The 12,313-nt window shown below is 43.3% G+C and overlaps 2 long non-coding RNA genes across 2 annotated transcripts in view; one reads left to right on the top strand and one right to left on the bottom strand.

Annotated features, from left to right (window-relative positions):
- The window catches only part of LOC109296803, a 51,280-nt gene that overhangs the window by 2,458 nt on the left and 36,509 nt on the right, over nt 1–12,313 (bottom strand). Inside the window, exon 2 of the long non-coding RNA XR_002097061.1 lies at nt 3,043–3,047. This is a non-coding gene — a long non-coding RNA (uncharacterized LOC109296803). The remainder of the gene's footprint in view (nt 1–3,042; nt 3,048–12,313) is intronic.
- LOC109296802 overlaps nt 2,537–12,313 on the top strand; it is a 14,364-nt gene continuing 4,587 nt past the window's right edge. Inside the window, exons 1-2 of the long non-coding RNA XR_002097060.1 lie at nt 2,537–2,663; nt 8,752–8,757. This is a non-coding gene — a long non-coding RNA (uncharacterized LOC109296802). The remainder of the gene's footprint in view (nt 2,664–8,751; nt 8,758–12,313) is intronic.

Here is a 12,313-nt window from a genome sequence, read left to right as displayed (position 1 = left end):
GTGGGGTGGGGGGGGGGGGTGAGAGAAACCAAGATGGGCACTTCCCTCACTTCCCTCAGACCAGTTTAATTTATATTAGTTAGGTGCGATACTACATCTACCAGGTTTATCTTAAACCGGGTTACCCATTTCGAACCCGATTCGTGTGTGCTGAACTTCTGTTCTGTTACGGGTTTAAATGTGCTTCCAATCACTTATACCGGTTTAACTGTAATATCTGTCCCTAGGCTAGAGCCTGAGAATGTGTGCTTTGCTGTTCTAGAAGCCAGCATTGGTACTGAGGGTCGATCTCCTGCTTCTAAAAGTTGGACTGTTCTTCCGATCCCATTGTGGTCGTGGTGACAGAGCTGTAGAACAGAGCTATAGCACTATGTTGATGGTCTGCGACTAAGAAAATTACATTTTCAAAAATCAAAAGATGTATTAAACAGCTAATCCCCTGACCAGGATGTGTGAACAGAAGATAATTCTGTAGCTGAATGTATACATGTTGCTATTAATATGAATTAAGACAGTCATATTTCACGTTTTTATGAATGCTTAGCTGTTTTCCATTAACCAGAAGGCATATTTAGATAAATGCTTAAAGCTTTGTTACTGATTTCCATTTTTTTATTTGTTGTCACATATATTTAAGTACCAGACTTATCAGTTCTCCATCTCTCTTGCTGGGAAATAAATTTGCCTCAAATTATACTTGTTTGAATTAAACCAAAGCACAGATGAAACTTATTACTATGTACATACAATGAAACCAAACCTTTGATCTCAGTTTCATCTTTGTAAGCTGAGCAGCTTTAATAACTTCAGTAAAGTCGCTCCATATTTACACCAGTATAACTTAAATCAGAATCTGGACTGTCATGTTTAGTCTGTGAAGCATTTTGAGACTCTTGATAATGAAAGGTACCATAAAAATTTAAGTTACAGTGATTATTTCTTTTCTATATCCCACTTCACACAGTATGGTTGACCATATGTCCCAGGGCAGTTTACCCCACACTTTTCCTTAATTTTACCTATTTAACTAGATGATTATAGCATGCCTATGTAGTAAACTCTACAGTTCAGGTTGAGGAGCCATTTCCAATTGAAACCCTTCTTTTTTACTAATATATACAGTTCTTAGATACGTCTTGGATAATATGAATGAAATCTGTTCAGCCAGTTTTGAATTAGAAAAACCTGGGAGCAAATGTTTTCCTCACTTTTAAGTCACCCACTCTTCTTGCTAGAAAATTATTCAAAAACAACTTAATGTCTGAACTTCAAATATAGCACAAACTCCTAAATAATAGTACCATATATACTATTAATAAAGTTCAAACAAGGCTGGATAACCATAGCATAAGCCTGGGTACTTAGTAAAGGAGGACCCTGGCATGGAAGCAGAGGCCCTGGATGCTCCAGCTGTGTGGAATAGAGTGAAATCAGGAGTCCCTTTATCTGCCTCACTTTACTCCCAGTGGAAGATGCTGCTTCAAGGTGGGGTGTCAACACCAACAGCCAGGTAACCCTTCTCTGACCCTGTAGTTGCTGTGGAATTAAGGGCTTTGCATTGCTGTTGGACCCATACATTTGTGGGGTTGTATGCTGTGTTGGATTTACCAGGCTGTTGTGTTGGTGGTGACACTTCCCCTGGTAACAGTGTCTAGCCTTTATTCTGTTTCACACTGCCGAAGTCTCCAGGTGCCCTGCCTCCAATTCCTGAACCCCAGGGTTTAAACCCTATCAAGTAAGAGTCTGCTGCCAAGGGTCGAAGGTCTATCAGTTACACCGTTTCAACAAGGTGCGGGGTATAGAATCATAGAATCATAGAAAATTAGGGTTGGAAGGGACCTCAGGAAGTCATATAGTTCAACCGCCTGCTCAAAGCATGACCATCTCCGACTACATCATTTCAGCCAAGGCTTTGTTGAGCCTTCTGCTGGACTCTTTCCAACTTCCCACATCCTTTCTGTAGTGGGGAGGCCCAAAACTGGACACAGTACTCCTGGTGTGGCCTCACCAGTGCTGAATAGAGAGGAAGAATTACTTCCCTTGATCTGCTGGCAGTGCTCCTACTAAAGCAGCCCAGTATCCTGTTAGCTTTCTTGGCAACACGGGCACATATCTAGTGTATTGTCCACTGTAACCCCGAGGTCCATTTCTGCAGAGCTGTTGTGTATCTGCTACTTCCCTCAGCTTGGTGTCATCTGCAAACTTGCTGAGGGTGCACTCTATGCCATCTTCCAGGTCACTGGTGAAGATATTAGATACTGAACAAAACTGGCTCTAGGTTTGACCCCGGGGTGCTCCACTTGATACTGGCTGCCAGCAAGACATTAACCCATTGATCACTACCCAATGAGCCCAATGATTCAGCCAGCTTTCTATCCACCTTACAGTCCATTCATCCAGCCCATACTTCCGTAACTTGTTTGCAAGAATGCTGTGGGAGACCATATCAACAGCCTTGCTAAAGTGCTTGCCCACTGCTTTTCCTGCATCCATAAATCTAGTCATGTCATCATAGGAGGCAATCAGGTTGGTCAGGCATGACTTGGCCTTGGTGGATCCATGCTGACTGTTCCTGATCACTTTCTTCTCCTCCAAGTGATTATAAATGGATTCCATGAGGACCTGGTCCATGATTTTTCCAGGGACTGAGGTGAGACTGACTGGTCTGTAGTTTCCTGTACTCTTTTTCTTCTCTTTCTTAAAGATGGGCACTATATTCACCCTTTTCCAGTAGTCTGGGACCTCCCATGATAGCCATGAGTTTTCAAAGATAATGGTCAGCAGCTCTGCAATCATATCAGCCAAGTCCCTTAGCACCCTCAGATGCATTTCATCCTGCCCCATGGACTTGTACACATCCAACTTTTCTAAATCATCCCTAATATGTCCTTTTACCACTGAGGGCTGCTCAAAACTACATTGCCTGGTGCAGTAGTCTGGGAGCTGATCTTGCCAGTGATGACCAAGGTAAAAAGGCATTGAGTACTTCAGCCTTTTCCTCATCATCCGTCACAAGGTTGCTTCCCCCATTCAGTAAGGGACCCACACTTTTCCTGACCTTCCTCTTGTTGCTGACATATTTGTAGAAAACGTCCTTGTTACTTTTCTTGTTCCTTGCTAGCTGCAAATCCAATTGAGCTTTGGCCTTCCTGGTTTTATCCTGCATGTGCGAGCAATATTCTTATACTCTTCCCGAGATAGTGGGAGTGGAGTGGAGGAGCTGGTTGGTTAATATAATGATAAATGTAGCAGAAAACTTACACGAGGTCAACACATGCCTTTGCTAATACTATTCAACCAAAGAAGTAGGCTGGAATTTTCCTGTGGACTTCAAAGGCTAATATGATCAGATTCCTTGTCAAGGTCTGTCAGTTCCAAAACTGCTTGTCTAAAATGGTCTAACTTCTCCTCCACAATCACAAAAAAGACAAACTAAAAATGTAGTTATATAACTTGAGTGTATCAGAAATGTATGTAAGATAGCTGTATATAGTAAGGGTGTTATTTCAGAGACAAATAAACTGTGTGTAATGGAAAATATAGTAAAATAATAAAACGTGTAAGAGTGCAATGGGTAAAGCTGAGAAGTAAACTGAGCAATAAAATACCAAAAGAAGCTACTGAGCCTAGTATTCTAAAGGGCTAGTTTTCATACTCATTAGCATACAAGGAACCGTTGATTTCCTAGTGCAAATGATTAGGTTGACCAGTTGCATCCTTTGGCATGCGCCACAAGCGTTGTTCGAACCCTGGAGTGTTTGAACCCTGGAGTTGTTTAAACCACTCTGCTAATGTATCCCTGAATGAAGTAGATGAGTATAAAACCTAAGTTTAAGTTGTCAGGAGCAAAACCCCAGCAAACTGACCATTGCTATGTGAAGTTACAATCAAAAACTAACATCTGTAATACATAAGGAATGTGTTTCAGGTCACACTGAAGACCCTGAAGCCAGGGAAGGATCCAAGGGAGGTGCAGCAGTATAGCTGCTCTCCCCTTTCATTCCAGCTCCACCCAAACTTTAAAATGAGCTGTCTTGGAGGGTCAGCAGCATTTCTATTCATATAGTACTGAGAGAGTCAATTGACTTTGTGGCTTATTATCATCTCTCTGATTCCTGCTAATCTCTCTCCTCTCCACAGGTGTTAATGACTCTATCCTTTTTAATGATTTTGATGTTTCACTCTTCAAACTATGCTTTCTTCTGCAATTTTGCTGTTTGTTAGCCATTCCTGGTAATGTCTCTCTTCTATTTTACAGCCCTGCAGACTGTTTTTAGCTCTAACTAAAAACCTTAACTGAGGTGTGGTAACATTAACTCAGGTGAAGAAATGACTGACAGTACAGTATTGGAGACACTGTTAAGATCCTCAAGAAGGCTAAATTTTGTTTTATGACTCTGAACAAGAGATGTACATAAAACTATAATGACTACAAGACTAATAATATAATATCCTTTGATTATTTTTCTCTAATGTCTTTTAAAATCTTTATATATTCTTTAGCCAATTAGTGCACATTCCAATAATTATATTTGTCTTTTGCTTTGATTGTAAACCAACTAATATAGTGCTAACTCCCTACCATATTAGTAAAGTTTCTAGTTTCTCTTTAACTGGAGAAAAGTATGTGTTGTGTTATATGTGATGATGTTCCACACCATCTGCACTCCCTTTTCAAAATCCTAGATCTGTCTATGCCCAGAGTGACAGTCCGTTCACTCATTCTGATTTGTGGTCTGTTAGGGTGTCTTTACACGTGTTCCAGTGGTGGTGGTGGGGCACTTTAATCAAAGCGCCCACAGCGTCTCCTTTATTTAACATCCCATGCTTCAAAATGGTGGTGCTTCAAAATGGTGGAGCTTTAGTTAAAGTGCTCCCACTGCCATTTTGAAGTGCACAATGCTGAATACATAGATGCAGAGGTTGGCTGGAGAGAACTAATTACCATGCTCCAGCAGACCTGATTAATTGAGTCTGCTTTGATGTGCTGTAATTACAGCATGTCAGAGCAGGATCCTTGCATATCTACGGCAACCTATGTTCTGATTCAGGAACACTCCTAAGTGTGTGATTATATTTTCTTGAATTCAAGATGAGGTTTTTTTTCCCCCATTCAACGTGGAGAAAAAAACCCCTCATCTTGGATCTGAATACCAAGTATGTGTGTGGGGGGGAGGGGGGCAGGGGGCTGTTATGACTCCAATTCTGGCCCTGACCCAGACGCAGGGTTGGATTCAGAGCCACAGTAGCCATATGCCCACTGCAGCTGTTCCATCCCTGCCCCGCTACAACTTCCATCTGCCCCCCACCACAACCTCTGCACCCCCGCCCTCCACTGCTTACCATTAGGCATGGCTCCAGCCCCATTCTGGCTGTGGGTACAAGCACAGGATAACTCTGTCCCAGCCTGGCCACTCAGTAGCACTTGTGGTGGCAGCAGCTCCAGTATCCAGCTCCCATGCCTGATGATAAGTGGCAGGGGGATAGGGAGCAGCAGGGGCAGAGGCTTTTAGTGGACAGAAGCTGCAGGAGGGCTGAAGCTGTGGGGATGGGATGCAGGGGAAAGAGGCTGTGGGTGGCAGAGGCTGTGGGATTCAGGCAGTAAGGGGGACAAGCACTACGGGGGGGGGAGGAGCCCTGGGGGGCATAGGCACAGAGGGGCAGGTGGCAGGGGAGGCAAACAGGCTCTGTGGCTCTGACTCTGACCATGAGCCTGGGTCAGGGATGGAATTGGAGCCACAGCAGTCCCCTGCCCCTCCCCTAGGTACTGAAATCCAAGATGAGGGGCTTTTTTCCCCATGTTGAATGAGGAAGAAACCTCATCTTGGCTTCAAGTAAATACGGTAATCACACACTTAGAAGTTTTTTCAGAATCAGAACTAAGTGACCTAAAATCAGAATGAATGGACTTAGTGTCACTCTAGGTATGGGGACCTAGGATTTTGGAAAGCATGATGGAGATGGTGTGGCACATCATCAAATATAACACAACACTTTTTTCCAGTTAAAGAGAAGCTAGGAACTTTACCACACCTGCATTAAGGCAAACCCCTCTGCCACCTGCCCCACTCTGCTACTGCTGCTGCTTTCCCTGCTGTAGCAGTGTGTGGTGGGAGGAGGGGGAGGATTTAAAATTACCCTCTCATAATTAGATTTTATACATGGAAAATTACAATACATTTATAATTTTTCCATGTCTGCATTCTAATACTGTATTGGGGGGTTGTCTTAAATTTGAAGTTGTCTCATACTCTGGTAAATATGGTAGTTTAAAGTACATGCTTACTTTCTTTGGCAGTGAATGGGGCTGCTTTCCTGAACTAAGGCACATAAGTCTATGGAATTAGTCTCAGACTTAAGGTTTTGAGTTTTAATTATAAAAAAATAACTTATTACTCAGAAACAGTTTTCATAGTTCAGAGACAGAAGTCAGTCTGCTGTCCCCTAAGTTGCTTTGTAAATATGAAAGGAGTATTTAATACCATTCTACAGCTTATAGCTTTTCCTGTGTTAAGTGAAAGAGTGGTCTCTGAATAAAAAATGGTAACTGGGTGGAAAAGGCCAGTTAAAGATCAGATAAATACTTTGGATACAAGTTATTTAAAATTATAACTGATAAAAAATTATAATTAAAATTAGTCACAATTTCTATAAAAGAAGCACCAAATTTCAGAAAAAAATAAACTGTAAAAACCAGAAAATGTGCATATAGATCTGTCATTTAAGGCTTCACAACAGCACTTGCCCTGTAGTGGTATTATAGTTTAAAGCCTAATGGAAAAAAGCAAACTTCAGTAGTACACATCGAAGAAAGGCGCACACAGAATTTTTCACTAGTGATAAGCATATATAATTTTGTATCTTGGGCTGTGTGGTAGGTCTAGTAAATCAACGTGCCCAACTGAGTCTCTTTAAAAATAACAACATCCATTTATGATTGTGCCATAAAAATTGATATTTGAAATGCATTTATGACTTGTATATGCTTCACACATGGTCTTGTTTTATTTAGAGCAGTTGTGATAAGAAGCTTTCACACTGGCTGTTAATGGTGTAAGACAACTTCTCCACAGGTATCTGCCACTAGAATACATTGCAACCTTTCTTTGCTGCCACCTCTAGTCAGTTCAGACAGCATTTGTTTGTCCTTTTACATTGCTCACAATGCACACAACCATTTCTGCATTAGTAAGTGTCCAAATGAGTCTTTACTGAAAACCTTTTCCTGGCCTATAAGTTTCCTCCAGGTTTTACCCTGAAAAAGGGCTGTATTATGCAAACAGGAAATATATAGAAACTTGTTAATTGCTGCTTTATTTTTCCTTGTGCGGTAATGTACACCACTTTTCTTATTGTCACCACCGGTATCAAGTTACATTATAACGCCCTGGTACCTGAGACGTCTTTAAATTGTACACTGTTTCAGAGTGGGAAAAAATTACAGCTCAGTTCTGTTGGTAGAATATCCCTGTTTTAACTTGCATGCAGATACTGGCAAAAAGGGGTAGCATTACTTTGCAAAATGATAAAGGTAGCTTGAGGGACTGCTTTTCTGTCAGGAGACACTTAATATTGAGGTCTCCAAGTCTCTGTTTTGTCACTCCCTCTGTTCAGCATATTAATGAAATGATTTGGGCGTACTGACATCCATATGTGCATGTCAACACTATGTCTTACTTTCAGTGGAGATGGATACTCTCCCAAGGGCTAGCTGAAATAGCAGCACAGTGGGGTGAGACTGAGTTGGTTGAAATTTAGTGCTGAAAAGATGGAGATGATGCTTCAGGGGTAGGAAAAGGTATGGATACTTCATGTCATTAATTTTTGAGAGTTGCCTTTTCATTGTCCAAGAAGGTAAGTATTTGACAGGGAACTTGGAATCTTAATGCCATACTATTTTGTTCTGTAACGGAGTATCCATAGTCTTTTTTGCATGAGGATCTTGTCACAGTTATCCATAACTTTGTGACTTTTAGACTGGATTACTGCACGACACTATTTGGGCCTATAGTTTGTACTGCAAGGTAAAATGGTACAGAATGTAAAAGCTTATTTGCTAGATAATAGGAATTAATTACATGGGTTTTCAACTGCTACCTTGGCTTCCTGTGCACTTCCCAAAGCCATTCAAAGTCCTGGATTTAGTCTAATAAAAGCATAGATGACATAGGTCCAGGGTATCTGAGAGACTCTCTCTCACCATGACCTGCTACAGCTTTGAGGTCAGCTGCCAAGGTTGAGCTAATAGTTACTGGATTTAAATTCCAGTGGGAATTTTCTGTAGATGACCATAGAATTTTTTGGCTCAAAGAATTCTGTATTTGTTGACTTTCAGAACTCAGTGCCAAGCTCATTTCTTTTCTCAAACATTTCCTGAATGGGATGAGGAATGTATGTTTCTGAGGGAGGTTGGGTCCCTTTTCTTTCTTTGCTGAGAAGAGGAAGAAGTTTTTGGGTGATTTGCATGCATCATCAGCCACATGACAAGAACATTTTATTAATTTAGCAAATAATGCACAAATAATTGTCATAGTTTTATATATCATACTAAGAAACTTTGGTCATAACTGAAACCACATCTGTCGAGGGGGTGAGGATGTGCAAAGTGTGTCCAACAGGAGCAGCTATTTATTTTTGCTCTTTTGCACCTCTCTGAAAGTGGTTCTGTCTTCACTTATTTTCTTTGGGAAACTCCTACCTTCCTCTCTTTCTCTCCATCTTCAAGTTTCTTTCTAGTATTAATACATACAGCTAGCAGTCAAGAGCTGTGACCACTGTGACTGTCCTATGTACATAACCCTGGGCCCATCTGTGAGTATTTATTTCCCACTTTGCTATTAACAGTCTCTTTGGGCATACAGCAAAACATGACCTGATCCTTACTGGTGCCTTTAGGTACTAACAGCCAGATCCAATAAAGGATTTACATGCCTAAAAGTTAGGTATCTCAACACCTACATTTTAGGTGTCTGGGCCCCAGACTCGAATTCAAAACCCAGAGTTAAGTGCCTATACAATTCACGGAAAGAGCTAGCTATCTTAGAAAGGTGATCCAACAAAATGCACACATGGAGTGGGCAAACACCTAGAGCTAGCCAATGGGAAAGGACTCCAGGCCATGTTCTTCAAGGGAAACTTCTCCAGTTCAGCTGTGCAACAGGTATGAGAAACTTGCACCCTTGGTGGAGGAAGGACTGGAGGCACTTGCTCCAGAGGAGGAAAGGAGGCAAGCTCCTGATCAGAAGAGGAGATGTAGGATGGTGGTAGTGAGCAACTCTCTTCTGAGGGAGATGGAGGGTGCCATCTGCTGACCAGATCCCTTTGCATGGGAGGGCTGATGGCTTCCAGAGGTCTGTATCTGGGATGTGATGGAGAGGATTACAAAGTTCACCCAGTCCTCTGACTACTACCTCTTGCTGCTCATCCATGTGGGCATGAATGACATGGCCAAGAACAACCCTGAGTAGGTCATGAATGACTACAAGGCTCTGAGTTGGGGGTGCAGGTGGTTTTCTCTTCCATCCTCCCAGTCAGAGGTCAGGGTCATAGTGAGGATTTCAGATTTTATGATCAAGGAATGCTGTTCCAGGATACAAGGTTGTTGGGAAGAGATGACATTTACCTCACGCCAAGGAGGAAGAATTTGTTTTCTTTCAGGATGGCTGACTTACGGAAGAGGGCTTTAAAAAAAGGTGTGTTGGGGCATGGGTGTACAGATGGGAATGCAAGCTGGGGTACAGCCAAGCAGGAAGGATGCAGAGGGCAGTCAGAAAGGTGTTGAAATGTTGGAATGACGGGGCTGTGGGGAACTGGGGGTTACCAATGGGGGACTTAAGTGTGTATATACAAACTCTAGGAATATGGGGAATAAGCAGGAGGAACTGGCACTCCTGCTATCAAATAGGAAATATAATCTTGTTGGAATAACGGAGACCAAATGGGATTCCAGACATGACTGGGCTGTATTTATGGAGGGCTACAGGGAAGAAGGGAGGAGGTGTAGCTCTCTATGAAAAGGACCGGTATGCCTCCTCAGAAACCCAAACTGGTTTGACAGAAGTGTGACCCAAGACCCTGTGGGTCAAGATATGAGAGGAGAGGGGGGAATGAGAAGTCCTTTTTCAGGTATATAGGGAGCAGGAGGAAGGCCAAGGGAAATGTGGGGCCCTTGCAAAATGGGATGGGACAGCTGATAACAGGCAGTCAGGAGAAAGCTGAACTCTTTAATGAATACTTTTTGTCAGTGTTCCTGCATACAAATGGTGGTTGCCTGCCTAGCTGGATACTGGATGGATGTGGGGGAGAAGAAGGGGTGCCAACAAATGGTCAGTGTTGAACTGGTGAGGGAGCACTTGATGCAGCTGAACGTCTTCAAGTCAGGAGGACTGGATGGACTACACCTGAGAGTGCTGAGGAAATGGGCTGAAATCATTGTGGGACCACCGATGGAAGTATTTGAAGACTCATGATGCTTTGGAGAGGTCATGGAAGACTGGAAAAGGACCAATGTGGTGCCAAGGGGAGGAAGGAGGAAATGGGAAACTATAGGCTGGTCAGTTTGACCTCAATGCCAGGTAAAATTTTGGAAAACATTATCAAGAAGTCCATTTGTGAGAGATTGGCAGAAGGCATGATGCTGAAGGATAGCCAGCGTGGTTTCATTGTTTGTATGTCATGGCTGACCAGTCTCATCTCCTTCTATGATCAAGTAACGAACCACTTAGATGCGGGAGACATGGTTGATGTCATATATTTGGATATTAAAAAGGCCTTTGATATGGTTTCCCATGATGCTCTTATAAAAAAAACTGGGTGATTGTGGGATGGCAGAGTCCATGGTCAGGTGGGGTGTGACCTGGCTAAGGGGTCAAGCCCAGAGAGTGTTAGTGGATGGGTCTATAGCATCTTGGTGGGAGGTGGTGAGTGGTGTCCCACAGGGTTCAGTTTTTGGCCTCATGCTGTTCAACATCCTTATTAATAGCTAACATGATTTAGAAGAGGATGTGGAAAGTGCACTGGCCAAGTTTGTGGATGATACTAAGTTATGGGGAAAAGTGGTCACACTAGGGGATAGGATGCAGATCCAAGAGGACCTGAAGAAGCTGGAAAGATAGGCAGAATGGAACTGGATGCAGTTCAGTAGGATAAATACAGAGTGCTTCATCTGGGGAGAAGTAACCAGTGACATGAATATAGATGAAAGGGACCTCGAGGCTATGGTTGATCACAGGATGAACACGAGCCAGCAGTGCAACACTGTAACCAACAGAGCTAATAGCATATTGGGATGTATTAGCCGATGTGTCATGAGTAGGGCTAAGAAAGTGGTACTTCCTCTCTACTCAGTGCTGGTGAGACCCCAGCTGGAGTACTGTCCAGTTCTGGGTGCCACACTTCAAAAAAGACAGGGAGAGTCTTGAAAGGGTCCAGAGAAGGGCCACAAGAATGATTAAGGGCCTAGAGGACAAACCTTATGAGGAAAGACTAAGAGATCTGGGACTGTTCAGCCTGAGGAAGAGAAGACTGAGGGGGGACATGGTGGCTGTCTGTTAGGGCTGTGCGAAGCTTAAGTCCATGATTCGATTTGGCCTGATTCGGTGACCAAATCTCTCAATCCAAATCAAATCAGGAGACACTTTAATCTCTCCAAATCGAATTGGAACCCTCCAAATTGATTCAGAGAGATTCAGAAAGATTTGGCGATTCGGACATAGACACAACTTTAAATGTTTTTTCTACATATCTCAAGGTACCAGGCAGCTCATGAATGCTGTAACGGTGGGGCGGATGGAGCGTCCCACAGGAGCATGAGGGGCTCCCCAGTGTGCTTGGCACTTCCAGTCCACTTCCAGGTCCCTGGGGAGCACACTGGGGGCCCCACCCAGGGACCCCGGCTCAGCAACTGGTGCCTTCTGAATCTGGGGGAGCACCCGGGGTCCCTCTGCGGCTGATCGCTGAGCCAGGGGGGCGTGGTCGTCCCCCTGTGTGCTCAGCAGTGGACCTGGAAGTGAACTGGAAGTACTTCTGGTTTACTTCCAGGTTTTCTGCCGAGCATGTGCCTCCCCCCACACCTGCAGTCCTGTGGGACGCACCATCCACCCCAGCATCACAGCATTCACAAGCCATGCCTGATACCTCGAGGTACATATAAAAACATTTAAAGCAGTGTCTATGGCCGAATCGCTAATTCTCTGAATTAGCATTGATCTTAAGATTCAGATTTGCTGAATCGAATTGGGGACAGTGATCTGAATCAACAAATGGAATTTTGTTTGCGTTTTAACACGGACAAGTGCAGGGTGCTGCATTTGGG

The sequence above is a fragment of the Gavialis gangeticus genome, unplaced genomic scaffold (genome assembly GCF_001723915.1).
Source record: "Gavialis gangeticus isolate Ggan-Ray unplaced genomic scaffold, GavGan_comp1, whole genome shotgun sequence".
NCBI classification, from domain to species: Eukaryota; Metazoa; Chordata; order Crocodylia; family Gavialidae; genus Gavialis; species Gavialis gangeticus.
Note: the sequence above shows the minus strand (reverse complement) of the source record. Positions and strands in the feature narration are given on the sequence as shown.